General features: G+C 56.6%; 7 non-coding genes across 7 annotated transcripts; all 7 read right to left on the reverse strand.

Annotated features, from left to right (window-relative positions):
• Positions 1–1705: 1705 nt before the first annotated feature.
• LOC133086479 (small nucleolar RNA SNORD116) lies at positions 1706–1798 on the reverse strand. Its single transcript, XR_009700234.1, has one exon. It is a non-coding gene; the product is annotated as a small nucleolar RNA SNORD116 (small nucleolar RNA).
• Positions 1799–4487: 2689 nt separating this feature from the next.
• On the reverse strand, positions 4488–4580 carry LOC133086481 (small nucleolar RNA SNORD116). The gene has a single exon (XR_009700236.1). It is a non-coding gene; the product is annotated as a small nucleolar RNA SNORD116 (small nucleolar RNA).
• Positions 4581–7269: 2689 nt separating this feature from the next.
• On the reverse strand, positions 7270–7362 carry LOC133086482 (small nucleolar RNA SNORD116). Its single transcript, XR_009700237.1, has one exon. It is a non-coding gene; the product is annotated as a small nucleolar RNA SNORD116 (small nucleolar RNA).
• Positions 7363–10051: 2689 nt separating this feature from the next.
• Positions 10052–10144, reverse strand: LOC133086483 (small nucleolar RNA SNORD116). The gene has a single exon (XR_009700238.1). It is a non-coding gene; the product is annotated as a small nucleolar RNA SNORD116 (small nucleolar RNA).
• Positions 10145–12833: 2689 nt separating this feature from the next.
• On the reverse strand, positions 12834–12926 carry LOC133086194 (small nucleolar RNA SNORD116). The gene has a single exon (XR_009699957.1). It is a non-coding gene; the product is annotated as a small nucleolar RNA SNORD116 (small nucleolar RNA).
• Positions 12927–15614: 2688 nt separating this feature from the next.
• On the reverse strand, positions 15615–15707 carry LOC133086294 (small nucleolar RNA SNORD116). Its single transcript, XR_009700053.1, has one exon. It is a non-coding gene; the product is annotated as a small nucleolar RNA SNORD116 (small nucleolar RNA).
• Positions 15708–18394: 2687 nt separating this feature from the next.
• LOC133086295 (small nucleolar RNA SNORD116) lies at positions 18395–18487 on the reverse strand. The gene has a single exon (XR_009700054.1). It is a non-coding gene; the product is annotated as a small nucleolar RNA SNORD116 (small nucleolar RNA).
• Positions 18488–20275: the final 1788 nt, after the last annotated feature.

Genomic DNA, 20275 nt, shown 5'->3' on the forward strand with positions numbered 1-20275 from the left:
ATGGGGGGCCTGCCTCTGACCTGCAGTTGCCTACAGGCAAGATGCAGCCCGGCACTACTCAAGGGGCTAACGACCTTCGGCCCAAGTGCCTCTTCTCGCCAACTAGACCATATCACTTTCCGTGACCCCGTGGGAATGCCCACAACGGGAAGTGTTGGGCTTCAGCAACCATGACACAGGTTGGGACCTGACAGCGGAAATTAGGCCACCTTCCCGGCCACGTATCGGCAAGCTTCCAACTGGCAGGTTTCGCGGCCCAGACCACTGAGGAAACGCTCAAACGCTTCACAGCCTCGTCCTAAGTGCCCTCCTGCTGCCTGCAGGGCGACTCAACCCTACTTGAAGCCACAGACATCATGCGAACACGGGGACACTGAACACCAGGGAAGACAGACCGCAAGCCTGTCTGCTCTGATGAGGCCCACGGCACCGCATGCATCCTGGCAATTCTCCACTGCCACAGCGACACTACCGAGGAACTCACAGTGATCAAAGGCACTGTCCCCGAGGACCACAGACAGACTTTCAATGGAAGACCTCTGCCATGCGAGGGGACTTGGAAGCCTGAAAGGGAAAGGTGGTTGGCCACGGCAGGGCACCTGGCAGGGCAACAGTGTCCCCATCTCTTCCCGGCCAATGGACTGCTCCGGATAAAGCTCTGGCTCTTCGAACGGCCTGCATGCCACATGGGCCGGCCGCCTCATGCCCTCCTGGAGAAACACTATCGCTTTGCACATTCCCAAAAGAAGGAACAAAACGACCAAAGGGCTTGTTCACATAACTCACCTACCCCCAAGGAGGCCGGCACAGATGCCTCAGCATGTCCATCTTCTCTACGTCCCGCAAGACACCCGTGTGGAGTCACTCCTCCGGAAATGGGATCGCAACTCTACACAGGTTACCTACCTCACTACAACCTCATGAACTGCCAAAGCCATCCCCTCCATAGGCAGCTGATGCCAGCCCTTCACGAACAAGACACATCCTCGGGAAGCTGAGGCCAGCGCCTGCAACACAATGATGACAGCCCATCCCACGACATTACATAGGACGTGTCCTCATGATACCTTAACTTTCTCTCCAGGCCCCCAGCCACCACACAGGCTTAAATGCTGCACTCGATTCTCAGCCCACTCCACGATGATCCACTTAGCACCAACAGTGTGCCGGCAGCTTCAGCAGAGGAGCTGAAAGGGGCAGCCCCGAGGCCTAGTCCATCGGCCCCCTTCTGCCATCGCTCAACTCCAGCCCACCCCCGCTCACTGCTCCAGCCCCACCGGGCACTCAGGAACCTCACCACACCACACACAACATCAGAGAGGGCCACAGGCCTGGCCTGAGGCTCCAGGCTCCAACCAGGGAAGCTTGCTCATTTTGGCTTCCAGAATCAACCTCCGAAGCGGCATGCACAAAGCGTGATCCTGCCCAAAACACACCTCTCCAAGCTGCAAGCTCACTGGGCCTCCACCAGCACACGCCCCGACTCTGAAGACTGGCAGGAGAGCCTGCCCCCTTGTATTCCCTCAGCGGTCTTTTAGCAGGGACCGGGGATTCATAGATGACCCAGCTTATGGGCAGACACGGTCGACCCTCACACAGGAGTCCCTCCAATGCTGGAGCCCTTAGTGGTGTTTGCATGCCTGTCAGCAGGGGACGTCGGCCCTCACTCCTAACTGTCCCATACCCCCGAGAGAGGAAACGTGCTGGACCTCAGTTTCGATGAGGAGACGGTAGAGCGTTCTCACTCATTTTGTTCAGATTTTCCAAGGAATGCGTACAAGGGTGTCATCATCGATCCAAGCACATGCTGGGACGCTGCAGAACACAAACGGGCAGGCCGTGGGGCTCTGCAGAGGAGCCATGACCTGGAAGTACTCCAAAAGCCTGGGGAATCCACAGTCTTCAGGCCACTCAGCAAGACCAACAATCAATCCACTCTTGCAGCCACTGGGCCCATCTGATGAAAACCTAATATCCAATGGCACATTTTCGTATGGGTGAATGCCTACCACCCTGAGTTATCCAGAGCCACGCTCAGCAACGTGCGCCCGCCCCACTTTTTCCAGTTCTCCTTAGGACATCCAGTCATCAGACAACGCGAAGGTCTTCTTGTCTTTGCCGACGGCCAGCCTTGCCCTGCAGCTGCACCTGAGAAGTGGACAGAAATCATGCAGGCTTCTGAATTGCACCACGGTTCAGAGAACATGATTCTTGCGAACACTTACCTTGCCGTGAGCCCAGAACCTGCTTTCCAAGTAACACTATCCATTACCGAAAACTGATTGCGTGTCTCACAGCATGACTGGAGGAAGTTAGGCACGTACATTGGTCGGTGTGTCAGACACTGTATCTGTGTATTCACGTGAGTGGGCGTGTGTGACTGTGACTGCGCACGAGGATGCGCTTGTGGGTTCCTGTGTGTGGCGCTGAATACGCGTCTTGGTCTCTGGGTGTCGCTGTGGCCCTCTGCAGACACCTCCAACAGTAAACGCCATAGTTTATACACAGCACCCTGGTTGGACCCCCAACTGAAAGGAGAAAGACCCCTGTCAGCTTCAAGAGGCCGCATGCGAAGTTTAACCCCCAGGGGCTGCTGAAATGGGTCACAGACTCCCGCTCTCCCACAGCCACGCCTTCTGACCAAAGCACAAAGACTGGACGAGACCTGCCTCCCGGCCGTGGGTGTCACATCTACGTGGACCTGGAGACCCTGCCACCTACAAGCACATCTGATGTGCCCTTGGGGTCACTCCCAGCGCTCCCAGAAGCAAGGGAACCTCCCATGGGGGGCCTGCCTCTGACCTGCAGTTGCCTACAGGCAAGATGCAGCCCGGCACTACTCAAGGGGCTAACGACCTTCGGCCCAAGTGCCTCTTCTCGCCAACTAGACCATATCACTTTCCGTGACCCCGTGGGAATGCCCACAACGGGAAGTGTTGGGCTTCAGCAACCATGACACAGGTTGGGACCTGACAGCGGAAATTAGGCCACCTTCCCGGCCACGTATCGGCAAGCTTCCAACTGGCAGGTTTCGCGGCCCAGACCACTGAGGAAACGCTCAAACGCTTCACAGCCTCGTCCTAAGTGCCCTCCTGCTGCCTGCAGGGCGACTCAACCCTACTTGAAGCCACAGACATCATGCGAACACGGGGACACTGAACACCAGGGAAGACAGACCGCAAGCCTGTCTGCTCTGATGAGGCCCACGGCACCGCATGCATCCTGGCAATTCTCCACTGCCACAGCGACACTACCGAGGAACTCACAGTGATCAAAGGCACTGTCCCCGAGGACCACAGACAGACTTTCAATGGAAGACCTCTGCCATGCGAGGGGACTTGGAAGCCTGAAAGGGAAAGGTGGTTGGCCACGGCAGGGCACCTGGCAGGGCAACAGTGTCCCCATCTCTTCCCGGCCAATGGACTGCTCCGGATAAAGCTCTGGCTCTTCGAACGGCCTGCATGCCACATGGGCCGGCCGCCTCATGCCCTCCTGGAGAAACACTATCGCTTTGCACATTCCCAAAAGAAGGAACAAAACGACCAAAGGGCTTGTTCACATAACTCACCTACCCCCAAGGAGGCCGGCACAGATGCCTCAGCATGTCCATCTTCTCTACGTCCCGCAAGACACCCGTGTGGAGTCACTCCTCCGGAAATGGGATCGCAACTCTACACAGGTTACCTACCTCACTACAACCTCATGAACTGCCAAAGCCATCCCCTCCATAGGCAGCTGATGCCAGCCCTTCACGAACAAGACACATCCTCGGGAAGCTGAGGCCAGCGCCTGCAACACAATGATGACAGCCCATCCCACGACATTACATAGGACGTGTCCTCATGATACCTTAACTTTCTCTCCAGGCCCCCAGCCACCACACAGGCTTAAATGCTGCACTCGATTCTCAGCCCACTCCACGATGATCCACTTAGCACCAACAGTGTGCCGGCAGCTTCAGCAGAGGAGCTGAAAGGGGCAGCCCCGAGGCCTAGTCCATCGGCCCCCTTCTGCCATCGCTCAACTCCAGCCCACCCCCGCTCACTGCTCCAGCCCCACCGGGCACTCAGGAACCTCACCACACCACACACAACATCAGAGAGGGCCACAGGCCTGGCCTGAGGCTCCAGGCTCCAACCAGGGAAGCTTGCTCATTTTGGCTTCCAGAATCAACCTCCGAAGCGGCATGCACAAAGCGTGATCCTGCCCAAAACACACCTCTCCAAGCTGCAAGCTCACTGGGCCTCCACCAGCACACGCTCCGACTCTGAAGACTGGCAGGAGAGCCTGCCCCCTTGTATTCCCTCAGCGGTCTTTTAGCAGGGACCGGGGATTCATAGATGACCCAGCTTATGGGCAGACACGGTCGACCCTCACACAGGAGTCCCTCCAATGCTGGAGCCCTTAGTGGTTTTTGCATGCCTGTCAGCAGGGGACGTCGGCCCTCACTCCTAACTGTCCCATACCCCCGAGAGAGGAAACGTGCTGGACCTCAGTTTCGATGAGGAGACGGTAGAGCGTTCTCACTCATTTTGTTCAGATTTTCCAAGGAATGCGTACAAGGGTGTCATCATCGATCCAAGCACATGCTGGGACGCTGCAGAACACAAACGGGCAGGCCGTGGGGCTCTGCAGAGGAGCCATGACCTGGAAGTACTCCAAAAGCCTGGGGAATCCACAGTCTTCAGGCCACTCAGCAAGACCAACAATCAATCCACTCTTGCAGCCACTGGGCCCATCTGATGAAAACCTAATATCCAATGGCACATTTTCGTATGGGTGAATGCCTACCACCCTGAGTTATCCAGAGCCACGCTCAGTAACGTGCGCCCGCCCCACTTTTTCCAGTTCTCCTTAGGACATCCAGTCATCAGACAACGCGAAGGTCTTCTTGTCTTTGCCGACGGCCAGCCTTGCCCTGCAGCTGCACCTGAGAAGTGGACAGAAATCATGCAGGCTTCTGAATTGCACCACGGTTCAGAGAACATGATTCTTGCGAACACTTACCTTGCCGTGAGCCCAGAACCTGCTTTCCAAGTAACACTATCCATTACCGAAAACTGATTGCGTGTCTCACAGCATGACTGGAGGAAGTTAGGCACGTACATTGGTCGGTGTGTCAGACACTGTATCTGTGTATTCACGTGAGTGGGCGTGTGTGACTGTGACTGCGCACGAGGATGCGCTTGTGGGTTCCTGTGTGTGGCGCTGAATACGCGTCTTGGTCTCTGGGTGTCGCTGTGGCCCTCTGCAGACACCTCCAACAGTAAACGCCATAGTTTATACACAGCACCCTGGTTGGACCCCCAACTGAAAGGAGAAAGACCCCTGTCAGCTTCAAGAGGCCGCATGCGAAGTTTAACCCCCAGGGGCTGCTGAAATGGGTCACAGACTCCCGCTCTCCCACAGCCACGCCTTCTGACCAAAGCACAAAGACTGGACGAGACCTGCCTCCCGGCCGTGGGTGTCACATCTACGTGGACCTGGAGACCCTGCCACCTACAAGCACATCTGATGTGCCCTTGGGGTCACTCCCAGCGCTCCCAGAAGCAAGGGAACCTCCCATGGGGGGCCTGCCTCCGACCTGCAGTTGCCTACAGGCAAGATGCAGCCCGGCACTACTCAAGGGGCTAACGACCTTCGGCCCAAGTGCCTCTTCTCGCCAACTAGACCATATCACTTTCCGTGACCCCGTGGGAATGCCCACAACGGGAAGTGTTGGGCTTCATCAACCATGACACAGGTTGGGACCTGACAGCGGAAATTAGGCCACCTTCCCGGCCACGTATCGGCAAGCTTCCAACTGGCAGGTTTCGCGGCCCAGACCACTGAGGAAACGCTCAAACGCTTCACAGCCTCGTCCTAAGTGCCCTCCTGCTGCCTGCAGGGCGACTCAACCCTACTTGAAGCCACAGACGTCATGCGAACACGGGGACACTGAACACCAGGGAAGACAGACCGCAAGCCTGTCTGCTCTGATGAGGCCCACGGCACCGCATGCATCCTGGCAATTCTCCACTGCCACAGCGACACTACCGAGGAACTCACAGTGATCAAAGGCACTGTCCCCGAGGACCACAGACAGACTTTCAATGGAAGACCTCTGCCATGCGAGGGGACTTGGAAGCCTGAAAGGGAAAGGTGGTTGGCCACGGCAGGGCACCTGGCAGGGCAACAGTGTCCCCATCTCTTCCCGGCCAATGGACTGCTCCGGATAAAGCTCTGGCTCTTCGAACGGCCTGCATGCCACATGGGCCGGCCGCCTCATGCCCTCCTGGAGAAACACTATCGCTTTGCACATTCCCAAAAGAAGGAACAAAACGACCAAAGGGCTTGTTCACATAACTCACCTACCCCCAAGGAGGCCGGCACAGATGCCTCAGCATGTCCATCTTCTCTACGTCCCGCAAGACACCCGTGTGGAGTCACTCCTCCGGAAATGGGATCGCAACTCTACACAGGTTACCTACCTCACTACAACCTCATGAACTGCCAAAGCCATCCCCTCCATAGGCAGCTGATGCCAGCCCTTCACGAACAAGACACATCCTCGGGAAGCTGAGGCCAGCGCCTGCAACACAATGATGACAGCCCATCCCACGACATTACATAGGACGTGTCCTCATGATAACTTAACTTTCTCTCCAGGCCCCCAGCCACCACACAGGCTTAAATGCTGCACTCGATTCTCAGCCCACTCCACGATGATCCACTTAGCACCAACAGTGTGCCGGCAGCTTCAGCAGAGGAGCTGAAAGGGGCAGCCCCGAGGCCTAGTCCATCGGCCCCCTTCTGCCATCACTCAACTCCAGCCCACCCCCGCTCACTGCTCCAGCCCCACCGGGCACTCAGGAACCTCACCACACCACACACAACATCAGAGAGGGCCACAGGCCTGGCCTGAGGCTCCAGGCTCCAACCAGGGAAGCTTGCTCATTTTGGCTTCCAGAATCAACCTCCGAAGCGGCATGCACAAAGCGTGATCCTGCCCAAAACACACCTCTCCAAGCTGCAAGCTCACTGGGCCTCCACCAGCACACGCTCCGACTCTGAAGACTAGCAGGAGAGCCTGCCCCCTTGTATTCCCTCAGCGGTCTTTTAGCAGGGACCGGGGATTCATAGATGACCCAGCTTATGGGCAGACACGGTCGACCCTCACACAGGAGTCCCTCCAATGCTGGAGCCCTTAGTGGTGTTTGCATGCCTGTCAGCAGGGGACGTCGGCCCTCACTCCTAACTGTCCCATACCCCCGAGAGAGGAAACGTGCTGGACCTCAGTTTCGATGAGGAGACGGTAGAGCGTTCTCACTCATTTTGTTCAGATTTTCCAAGGAATGCGTACAAGGGTGTCATCATCGATCCAAGCACATGCTGGGACGCTGCAGAACACAAACGGGCAGGCCGTGGGGCTCTGCAGAGGAGCCATGACCCGGAAGTACTACAAAAGCCTGGGGAATCCACAGTCTTCAGGCCACTCAGCAAGACCAACAATCAATCCACTCTTGCAGCCACTGGGCCCATCTGATGAAAACCTAATATCCAATGGCACATTTTCGTATGGGTGAATGCCTACCACCCTGAGTTATCCAGAGCCACGCTCAGCAACGTGCGCCCGCCCCACTTTTTCCAGTTCTCCTTAGGACATCCAGTCATCAGACAACGCGAAGGTCTTCTTGTCTTTGCCGACGGCCAGCCTTGCCCTGCAGCTGCACCTGAGAAGTGGACAGAAATCATGCAGGCTTCTGAATTGCACCACGGTTCAGAGAACATGATTCTTGCGAACACTTACCTTGCCGTGAGCCCAGAACCTGCTTTCCAAGTAACACTATCCATTACCGAAAACTGATTGCGTGTCTCACAGCATGACTGGAGGAAGTTAGGCACGTACATTGGTCGGTGTGTCAGACACTGTATCTGTGTATTCACGTGAGTGGGCATGTGTGACTGTGACTGCGCACGAGGATGCGCTTGTGGGTTCCTGTGTGTGGCGCTGAATACGCGTCTTGGTCTCTGGGTGTCGCTGTGGCCCTCTGCAGACACCTCCAACAGTAAACGCCATAGTTTATACACAGCACCCTGGTTGGACCCCCAACTGAAAGGAGAAAGACCCCTGTCAGCTTCAAGAGGCCGCATGCGAAGTTTAACCCCCAGGGGCTGCTGAAATGGGTCACAGACTCCCGCTCTCCCACAGCCACGCCTTCTGACCAAAGCACAAAGACTGGACGAGACCTGCCTCCCGGCCGTGGGTGTCACATCTACGTGGACCTGGAGACCCTGCCACCTACAAGCACATCTGATGTGCCCTTGGGGTCACTCCCAGCGCTCCCAGAAGCAAGGGAACCTCCCATGGGGGGCCTGCCTCCGACCTGCAGTTGCCTACAGGCAAGATGCAGCCCGGCACTACTCAAGGGGCTAACGACCTTCGGCCCAAGTGCCTCTTCTCGCCAACTAGACCATATCACTTTCCGTGACCCCGTGGGAATGCCCACAACGGGAAGTGTTGGGCTTCATCAACCATGACACAGGTTGGGACCTGACAGCGGAAATTAGGCCACCTTCCCGGCCACGTATCGGCAAGCTTCCAACTGGCAGGTTTCGCGGCCCAGACCACTGAGGAAACGCTCAAACGCTTCACAGCCTCGTCCTAAGTGCCCTCCTGCTGCCTGCAGGGCGACTCAACCCTACTTGAAGCCACAGACGTCATGCGAACACGGGGACACTGAACACCAGGGAAGACAGACCGCAAGCCTGTCTGCTCTGATGAGGCCCACGGCACCGCATGCATCCTGGCAATTCTCCACTGCCACAGCGACACTACCGAGGAACTCACAGTGATCAAAGGCACTGTCCCCGAGGACCACAGACAGACTTTCAATGGAAGACCTCTGCCATGCGAGGGGACTTGGAAGCCTGAAAGGGAAAGGTGGTTGGCCACGGCAGGGCACCTGGCAGGGCAACAGTGTCCCCATCTCTTCCCGGCCAATGGACTGCTCCGGATAAAGCTCTGGCTCTTCGAACGGCCTGCATGCCACATGGGCCGGCCGCCTCATGCCCTCCTGGAGAAACACTATCGCTTTGCACATTCCCAAAAGAAGGAACAAAACGACCAAAGGGCTTGTTCACATAACTCACCTACCCCCAAGGAGGCCGGCACAGATGCCTCAGCATGTCCATCTTCTCTACGTCCCGCAAGACACCCGTGCGGAGTCACTCCTCCGGAAATGGGATCGCAACTCTACACAGGTTACCTACCTCACTACAACCTCATGAACTGCCAAAGCCATCCCCTCCATAGGCAGCTGATGCCAGCCCTTCACGAACAAGACACATCCTCGGGAAGCTGAGGCCAGCGCCTGTAACACAATGATGACAGCCCATCCCACGACATTACATAGCACGTGTCCTCATGATACCTTAACTTTCTCTCCAGGCCCCCAGCCACCACACAGGCTTAAATGTTGCACTCGATTCTCAGCCCACTCCACGATGATCCACTTAGCACCAACAGTGTGCCGGCAGCTTCAGCAGAGGAGCTGAAAGGGGCAGCCCCGAGGCCTAGTCCATCGGCCCCATTCTGCCATCGCTCAACTCCAGCCCACCCCCGCTCACTGCTCCAGCCCCACCGGGCACTCAGGAACCTCACCACACCACACACAACATCAGAGAGGGCCACAGGCCTGGCCTGAGGCTCCAGGCGCCAACCAGGGAAGCTTGCTCATTTTGGCTTCCAGAATCAACCTCCGAAGCGGCATGCACAAAGCGTGATCCTGCCCAAAACACACCTGTCCAAGCTGCAAGCTCACTGGGCCTCCACCAGCACACACTCCGACTCTGAAGACTGGCAGGAGAGCCTGCCCCCTTGTATTCCCTCAGCGGTCTTTTAGCAGGGCCCGGTGATGCATAGATGACCCAGCTTATGGGCAGACACGGTCGACCCTCACACAGGAGTCCCTCCAATGCTGGAGCCCTTAGTGGTGTTTGCATGCCTGTCAGCAGGGGACGTCGGCCCTCACTCCTAACTGTCCCATACCCCCGAGAGAGGAAACGTGCTGGACCTCAGTTTCGATGAGGAGACGGTAGAGCGTTCTCACTCATTTTGTTCAGATTTTCCAAGGAATGCGTACAAGGGTGTCATCATCGATCCAAGCACATGCTGGGACGCTGCAGAACACAAACGGGCAGGCCGTGGGGCTCTGCAGAGGAGCCATGACCCGGAAGTACTCCAAAAGCCTGGGGAATCCACAGTCTTCAGGCCACTCAGCAAGACCAACAATCAATCCACTCTTGCAGCCACTGGGCCCATCTGATGAAAACCTAATATCCAATGGCACATTTTCGTATGGGTGAATGCCTACCACCCTGAGTTATCCAGAGCCACGCTCAGCAACGTGCGCCCGCCCCACTTTTTCCAGTTCTCCTTAGGACATCCAGTCATCAGACAACGCGAAGGTCTTCTTGTCTTTGCCGACGGCCAGCCTTGCCCTGCAGCTGCACCTGAGAAGGGGACAGAAATCATGCAGGCTTCTGAATTGCACCACGGTTCAGAGAACATGATTCTTGCGAACACTTACCTTGCCGTGAGCCCAGAACCTGCTTTCCAAGTAACACTATCCATTACCGAAAACTGATTGCGTGTCTCACAGCATGACTGGAGGAAGTTAGGCACGTACATTGGTCGGTGTGTCAGACACTGTATCTGTGTATTCACGTGAGTGGGCGTGTGTGACTGTGACTGCGCACGAGGATGCGCTTGTGGGTTCCTGTGTGTGGCGCTGAATACGCGTCTTGGTCTCTGGGTGTCGCTGTGGCCCTCTGCAGACACCTCCAACAGTAAACGCCATAGTTTATACACAGCACCCTGGTTGGACCCCCAACTGAAAGGAGAAAGACCCCTGTCAGCTTCAAGAGGCCGCATGCGAAGTTTAACCCCCAGGGGCTGCTGAAATGGGTCACAGACTCCCGCTCTCCCACAGCCACGCCTTCTGACCAAAGCACAAAGACTGGACGAGACCTGCCTCCCGGCCGTGGGTGTCACATCTACGTGGACCTGGAGACCCTGCCACCTACAAGCACATCTGATGTGCCCTTGGGGTCACTCCCAGCGCTCCCAGAAGCAAGGGAACCTCCCATGGGGGGCCTGCCTCTGACCTGCAGTTGCCTACAGGCAAGATGCAGCCCGGCACTACTCAAGGGGCTAACGACCTTCGGCCCAAGTGCCTCTTCTCGCCAACTAGACCATATCACTTTCCGTGACCCCGTGGGAATGCCCACAACGGGAAGTGTTGGGCTTCAGCAACCATGACACAGGTTGGGACCTGACAGCGGAAATTAGGCCACCTTCCCGGCCACGTATCGGCAAGCTTCCAACTGGCAGGTTTCGCGGCCCAGACCACTGAGGAAACGCTCAAACGCTTCACAGCCTCGTCCTAAGTGCCCTCCTGCTGCCTGCAGGGCGACTCAACCCTACTTGAAGCCACAGACATCATGCGAACACGGGGACACTGAACACCAGGGAAGACAGACCGCAAGCCTGTCTGCTCTGATGAGGCCCACGGCACCGCATGCATCCTGGCAATTCTCCACTGCCACAGCGACACTACCGAGGAACTCACAGTGATCAAAGGCACTGTCCCCGAGGACCACAGACAGACTTTCAATGGAAGACCTCTGCCATGCGAGGGGACTTGGAAGCCTGAAAGGGAAAGGTGGTTGGCCACGGCAGGGCACCTGGCAGGGCAACAGTGTCCCCATCTCTTCCCGGCCAATGGACTGCTCCGGATAAAGCTCTGGCTCTTCGAACGGCCTGCATGCCACATGGGCCGGCCGCCTCATGCCCTCCTGGAGAAACACTATCGCTTTGCACATTCCCAAAAGAAGGAACAAAACGACCAAAGGGCTTGTTCACATAACTCACCTACCCCCAAGGAGGCCGGCACAGATGCCTCAGCATGTCCATCTTCTCTACGTCCCGCAAGACACCCGTGTGGAGTCACTCCTCCGGAAATGGGATCGCAACTCTACACAGGTTACCTACCTCACTACAACCTCATGAACTGCCAAAGCCATCCCCTCCATAGGCAGCTGATGCCAGCCCTTCACGAACAAGACACATCCTCGGGAAGCTGAGGCCAGCGCCTGCAACACAATGATGACAGCCCATCCCACGACATTACATAGGACGTGTCCTCATGATACCTTAACTTTCTCTCCGGGTCCCCAGCCACCACACAGGCTTAAATGCAGCACTCGATCCTCAGCCCACTCCACGATGATCCACTTAGCACCAACAGTGTGCCGGCAGCTTCAGCAGAGGAGCTGAAAGGGGCAGCCCCGAGGCCTAGTCCATCGGCCCCCTTCTGCCATCGCTCAACTCCAGCCCAGCCCCGCTCACTGCTCCAGCCCCACCGGGCACTCAGGAACCTCACCACACCACACACAACATCAGAGAGGGCCACAGGTCTGGCCTGAGGCTCCAGGCTCCAACCAGGGAAGCTTGCTCATTTTGGCTTCCAGAATCAACCTCCGAAGCGGCATGCACAAAGCGTGATCCTGCCCAAAACACACCTCTCCAAGCTGCAAGCTCACTGGGCCTCCACCAGCACACGCTCCGACTCTGAAGACTAGCAGGAGAGCCTGCCCCCTTGTATTCCCTCAGCGGTCTTTTAGCAGGGACCGGGGATTCATAGATGACCCAGCTTATGGGCAGACACGGTCGACCCTCACACAGGAGTCCCTCCAATGCTGGAGCCCTTAGTGGTGTTTGCATGCCTGTCAGCAGGGGACGTCGGCCCTCACTCCTAACTGTCCCATACCCCCGAGAGAGGAAACGTGCTGGACCTCAGTTTCGATGAGGAGACGGTAGAGCGTTCTCACTCATTTTGTTCAGATTTTCCAAGGAATGCATACTAGGGTGTCATCATCGATCCAAGCACATGCTGGGACGCTGCAGAACACAAACGGGCAGGCCGTGGGGCTCTGCAGAGGAGCCATGACCCGGAAGTACTCCAACAGCCTGGGGAATCCACAGTCTTCAGGCCACTCAGCAAGACCAACAATCAATCCACTCTTGCAGCCACTGGGCCCATCTGATGAAAACCTAATATCCAATGGCACATTTTCGTATGGGTGAATGCCTACCGTCCTGAGTTATCCACAGCCACGCTCAGCAACGTGCGCCCGCCCCACTTTTTCCAGTTCTCCTTAGGACATCCAGTCATCAGACAACGCGAAGGTCTTCTTGTCTTTGCCGACGGCCAGCCTTACCCTGCAGCTGCACCTGAGAAGTGGACAGAAATCATGCAGGCTTCTGAATTGCACCACGGTTCAGAGAACATGATTCTTGCGAACACTTACCTTGCCGTGAGCCCAGAACCTGCTTTCCAAGTAACACTATCCATTACCAAAAACTGATTGCGTGTCTCACAGCATGACTGGAGGAAGTTAGGCACGTACATTGGTCGGTGTGTCAGACACTGTATCTGTGTATTCACGTGAGTGGGCGTGTGTGACTGTGACTGCGCACGAGGATGCGCTTGTGGGTTCCTGTGTGTGGCGCTGAATACGCGTCTTGGGCTCTGGGTGTCGCTGTGGCCCTCTGCAGACACCTCCAACAGTAAACGCCATAGTTTATACACAGCACCCTGTTTGGACCCCCAACTGAAAGGAGAAAGACCCCTGTCAGCTTCAAGAGGCCGCATGCGAAGTTTAACCCCCAGGGGCTGCTGAAATAGGTCACAGACTCCCGCTCTCCCACAGCCACGCCTTCTGACCAAAGCACAAAGACTGGACGAGACCTGCCTCCCGGCCGTGGGTGTCACATCTACGTGGACCTGGAGACCCTGCCACCTACAAGCACATCTGATGTGCCCTTGGGGTCACTCCCAGCGCTCCCAGAAGCAAGGGAACCTCCCATGGGGGGCCTGCCTCCGACCTGCAGTTGCCTACAGGCAAGATGCAGCCCGGCACTACTCAAGGGGCTAACGAACTTCGGCCCAAGTGCCTCTTCTCGCCAACTAGACCGTATCACTTTCCGTGACCCCGTGGGAATGCCCACAACGGGAAGTGTTGGGCTTCAGCAACCAGGACACGGTTGGGACCTGACAGCGGAAATTAGGCCACCTTCCCGGCCACGTATCGGCAAGCTTCCAACTGGCAGGTTTCGCGGTCCAGACCACTGAGGAAACGCTCAAACGCTTCACAGCCTCGTCCTAAGTGCCCTCCTGCTGCCTGCAGGGCGACTCAACCTTACTTGAAGCCACAGACGTCATGCGAACACGGGGACACTGAACACCAGGGAAGACAGACCGCAAGCCTGTCTGCTTTGATGAGGCCCACAGCACCGAATGCATCCTGGCAATTCTCCACTGCCACAGCGACACTACCGAGGAACTCACAGTGATCAGAGGCACTGTCCCCGAGGACCACAGACAGACTTTCAATGGAAGACCTCTGCCATGCGAGGGGACTTGGAAGCCTGAAAGGGAATGGTGGTTGGCCACGGCAGGGCACCTGGCAGGGTAAATGTGTCCCCATTTCTTCCCGGCCAATGGACTGCTCCGGATAAAGATATGGCTCTTCGAACGGCCTACATGCCACATGGGCCGGCGGCGTCATGCCCTCCTGGAGAAACACTATCGCTTTGCACATTCCCAAAAGAAGGAACAAAACGACCAAAGGGCTTGTTCACATAACTCACCTACCCCCAAGGAGGCCGGCCCAGATGCCTCAGCATGTCCATCTTCTCTACGTCCCGCAAGACACCCGTGTGGAGTCACTCCTCCGGAAATGGGATCGCAACTCTACACAGGTTACCTACCTCACTACATCCTCATGAACTGCCAAAGCCATCCCCTCCATAGGCAGCTGATGCCAGCCCTTCACGAACAAGACACATCCTCGGGAAGCTTAGGCCAGCGCCTGCAACACAATGATGACAGCCCATCCCACGACATTACATAGCACGTGTCCTCATGATACCTTAACTTTCTCTCCGGGTCCCCAGCCACCACACAGGCTTAAATGCAGCACTCGATCCTCAGCCCACTCCACGATGATCCACTTAGCATCAACAGTGTGCCGGCAGCTTCAGCAGAGGAGCTGAAAGGGGCAGCCCCGAGGCCTAGTCCATCGGCCCCCTTCTGCCATCGCTCAACTCCAGCCCAGCCCCGCTCACTGCTCCAGCCCCACCGGGCACTCAGGAACCTCACCACACCACACACAACATCAGAGTGGGCCACAGGTCTGGCCTGAGGCTCCAGGCTCCAACCAGGGAAGCTTGCTCATTTTGGCTTCCAGAATCAACCTCCGAAGCGGCATGCACAAAGCGTGATCCTGCCCAAAACACACCTCTCCAAGCTGCAAGCTCACTGGGCCTCCACCAGCACACGCTCCAACTCTGAAGACTAGCAGGAGAGCCTGCCCTCTTGTATTTGCTCAGCGGTCTTTTAGCAGGGACCGGGGATTCATAGATGACCCAGCTTATGGGCAGACACGGTCGACCCTCACACAGCAGTCCCTCCAATGCTGGAGCCCTTAGTGGTGTTTGCATGCCTGTCAGCAGGGGACGTCGGCCCTCACTCCTAACTGTCCCATACCCCCGAGAGAGGAAACGTGCTGGACCTCAGTTTCGATGAGGAGACGGTAGAGCGTTCTCACTCATTTTGTTCAGATTTTCCAAGGAATGCATACAAGGGTGTCATCATCGATCCAAGCACATGCTGGGACGCTGCAGAACACAAACGGGCAGGCCATGGGGCTCTGCAGAGGAGCCATGACCCGGAAGTACTCCAACAGCCTGGGGAATCCACAGTCTTCAGGCCACTCAGAAAGACCAACAATCAATCCACTCTTGCAGCCACTGGGCCCATCTGATGAAAACCTAATATCCAATGGCACATTTTAGTATGGGTGAATGCCTACCGTCCTGAGTTATCCACAGCCACGCTCAGCAACGTGCGCCCGCCCCACTTTTTCCAGTTCTCCTTAGGACATCCAGTCATCAGACAACGCGAAGGTCTTCTTGTCTTTGCCGACGGCCAGCCTTACCCTGCAGCTGCACCTGAGAAGGGGACAGAAATCATGCAGGCTTCTGAATTGCACCACGGTTCAGAGAACATGATTCTTGCGAACACTTACCTTGCCGTGAGCCCAGAACCTGCTTTCCAAGTAACACTATCCATTACCGAAAACTGATTGCGTGTCTCACAGCATGACTGGAGGAAGTAGGCACGTACATTGGTCGGTGTGTCAGACACTGTATCTGTGTATTCACGTGAGTGGGCGTGTGTGACTGTGACTGCGCACGAGGATGCGCTTGTGGGTTCCTGTGTGTGGCACTGAATACGCGTCTTGGTCTCTGGGTGTCGCTGTGGCCCTCTGCAGACACCTCCAACAGTAAACGCCATAGTTTATACACAGCACCCTGGTTGGACCCCCAACTGAAAGGAGAAAGACCCCTGTCAGCTTCAAGAGGCCGCATGCGAAGTTTAACCCCCAGGGGCTGCTGAAATGGGTCACAGACTCCCGCTCTCCCACAGCCACGCCTTCTGACCAAAGCACAAAGACTGGACGAGACCTGCCTCCCGGCCGTGGGTGTCACATCTACGTGGACCTGGAGACCCTGCCACCTACAAGCACATCTGATGTGCCCTTGGGGTCACTCCCAGCGCTCCCAGAAGCAAGGGAACCTCCCATGGGGGGCCTGCCTCCGACCTGCAGTTGCCTACAGGCAAGATGCAGCCCGGCACTACTCAAGGGGCTAACGAACTTCGGCCCAAGTGCCTCTTCTCGCCAACTAGACCGTATCACTTTCCGTGACCCCGTGGGAATGCCCACAACGGGAAGTGTTGGGCTTCAGCAACCAGGACACGGTTGGGACCTGACAGCGGAAATTAGGCCACCTTCCCGGCCACGTATCGGCAAGCTTCCAACTGGCAGGTTTCGCGGCCCAGACCACTGAGGAAACGCTCAAACGCTTCACAGCCTCGTCCTAAGTGCCCTCCTGCTGCCTGCAGGGCGACTCAACCTTACTTGAAGCCACAGACGTCATGCGAACACGGGGACACTGAACACCAGGGAAGACAGACCGCAAGCCTGTCTGCTTTGATGAGGCCCACAGCACCGCATGCATCCTGGCAATTCTCCACTGCCACAGCGACACTACCGAGGAACTCACAGTGATCAGAGGCACTGTCCCCGAGGACCACAGACAGACTTTCAATGGAAGACCTCTGCCATGCGAGGGGACTTGGAAGCCTGAAAGGGAATGGTGGTTGGCCACGGCAGGGCACCTGGCAGGGTAAATGTGTCCCCATTTCTTCCCGGCCAATGGACTGCTCCGGATAAAGATCTGGCTGTTCGAACGGCCTGCATGCCACATGGGCCGGCGGCGTCATGCCCTCCTGGAGAAACACTATCGCTTTGCACATTCCCAAAAGAAGGAACAAAACGACCAAAGGGCTTGTTCACATAACTCACCTACCCCCAAGGAGGCCGGCCCAGATGCCTCAGCATGTCCATCTTCTCTACGTCCCGCAAGACACCCGTGTGGAGTCACTCCTCCGGAAATGGGATCGCAACTCTACACAGGTTACCTACCTCACTACATCCTCATGAACTGCCAAAGCCATCCCCTCCATAGGCAGCTGATGCCAGCCCTTCACGAACAAGACACATCCTCGGGAAGCTGAGGCCAGCGCCTGCAACACAATGATGACAGCCCATCCCACGACATTACATAGCACGTGTCCTCATGATACCTTAACTTTCTCTCCGGGTCCCCAGCCACCACACAGGCTTAAATGCAGCACTCGATCCTCAGCCCACTCCACGATGATCCACTTAGCATCAACAGTGTGCCGGCAGCTTCAGCAGAGGAGCTGAAAGGGGCAGCCCCGAGGCCTAGTCCATCGGCCCCCTTCTGCCATCGCTCAACTCCAGCCCAGCCCCGCTCACTGCTCCAGCCCCACCGGGCACTCAGGAACCTCACCACACCACACACAACATCAGAGTGGGCCACAGGTCTGGCCTGAGGCTCCAGGCTCCAACCAGGGAAGCTTGCTCATTTTGGCTTCCAGAATCAACCTCCGAAGCGGCATGCACAAAGCGTGATCCTGCCCAAAACACACCTCTCCAAGCTGCAAGCTCACTGGGCCTCCACCAGCACACGCTCCAACTCTGAAGACTAGCAGGAGAGCCTGCCCTCTTGTATTTGCTCAGCGGTCTTTTAGCAGGGACCGGGGATTCATAGATGACCCAGCTTATGGGCAGACACGGTCGACCCTCACACAGCAGTCCCTCCAATGCTGGAGCCCTTAGTGGTGTTTGCATGCCTGTCAGCAGGGGACGTCGGCCCTCACTCCTAACTGTCCCATACCCCCGAGAGAGGAAACGTGCTGGACCTCAGTTTCGATGAGGAGACGGTAGAGCGTTCTCACTCATTTTGTTCAGATTTTCCAAGGAATGCATACAAGGGTGTCATCATCGATCCAAGCACATGCTGGGACGCTGCAGAACACAAACGGGCAGGCCGTGGGGCTCTGCAGAGGAGCCATGACCCGGAAGTACTCCAACAGCCTGGGGAATCCACAGTCTTCAGGCCACTCAGCAAGACCAACAATCAATCCACTCTTGCAGCCACTGGGCCCATCTGATGAAAACCTAATATCCAATGGCACATTTTAGTATGGGTGAATGCCTACCATCCTGAGTTATCCACAGCCACGCTCAGCAACGTGCGCCCGCCCCACTTTTTCCAGTTCTCCTTAGGACATCCAGTCATCAGACAACGCGAAGGTCTTCTTGTCTTTGCCGACGGCCAGCCTTACCCTGCAGCTGCACCTGAGAAGTGGACAGAAATCATGCAGGCTTCTGAATTGCACCACGGTTCAGAGAACATGATTCTTGCGAACACTTACCTTGCAGTGAGCCCAGAACCTGCTTTCCAAGTAACACTATCCATTACCAAAAACTGATTGCGTGTCTCACAGCATGACTGGAGGAAGTTAGGCACGTACATTGGTCGGTGTGTCAGACACTGTATCTGTGTATTCACGTGAGTGGGCGTGTGTGACTGTGACTGCGCACGAGGATGCGCTTGTGGGTTCCTGTGTGTGGCGCTGAATACACGTCTTGGTCTCTGGGTGTCGTTGTGGCCCTCTGCAGACACCTCCAACAGTAAACGCCATAGTTTATACACAGCACCCTGGTTGGACCCCCAACTGAAAGGAGAAAGACCCCTGTCAGCTTCAAGAGGCCGCATGCGAAGTTTAACCCCCAGGGGCTGCTGAAATAGGTCACAGACTCCCGCTCTCCCACAGCCACGCCTTCTGACCAAAGCACAAAGACTGGACGAGACCTGCCTCCCGGCCGTGGGTGTCACATCTACGTGGACCTGGAGACCCTGCCACCTACAAGCACATCTGATGTGCCCTTGGGGTCACTCCCAGCGCTCCCAGAAGCAAGGGAACCTCCCATGGGGGGCCTGCCTCCGACCTGCAGTTGCCTACAGGCAAGATGCAGCCCGGCACTACTCAAGGGGCTAACGAACTTCGGCCCAAGTGCCTCTTCTCGCCAACTAGACCGTATCACTTTCCGTGACCCCGTGGGAATGCCCACAACGGGAAGTGTTGGGCTTCAGCAACCAGGACACAGGTTGGGACCTGACAGCGGAAATTAGGCCACCTTTCCGGCCACGTATCGGCAAGCTTCCAACTGGCAGGTTTCGCGACCCAGACCACTGAGGAAACGCTCAAACGCTTCACAGCCTCGTCCTAAGTGCCCTCCTGCTGCCTGCAGGGCGACTCAACCCTACTTGAAGCCACAGACATCATGCGAACACGGGGACACTGAACACCAGGGAAGACAGACCGCAAGCCTGTCTGCTTTGATGAGGTCCACAGCACCGCATGCATCCTGGCAATTCTCCACTGCCACAGCGACACTACCGAGGAACTCACAGTGATCAGAGGCACTGTCCCCGAGGACCACAGACAGACTTTCAATGGAAGACCTCTGCCATGCGAGGGGACTTGGAAGCCTGAAAGGGAAAGGTGGTTGGCCACGGCAGGGCACCTGGCAGGGCAAATGTGTCCCCATCTCTTCCCGGCCAATGGACTGCTCCGGATAAAGCTCTGGCTGTTCGAACGGCCTGCATGCCACATGGGCCGACGGCGTCATGCCCTCCGGGAGAAACACTATCGCTTTGCACATTCCCAAAAGAAGGAACAAAACGACCAAAGGGCTTGTTCACATAACTCACCTACCCCCAAGGAGGCCG

Source organism: Eubalaena glacialis, chromosome 2 (genome assembly GCF_028564815.1).
Source record: "Eubalaena glacialis isolate mEubGla1 chromosome 2, mEubGla1.1.hap2.+ XY, whole genome shotgun sequence".
NCBI lineage: Eukaryota > Metazoa > Chordata > Mammalia > Artiodactyla > Balaenidae > Eubalaena > Eubalaena glacialis.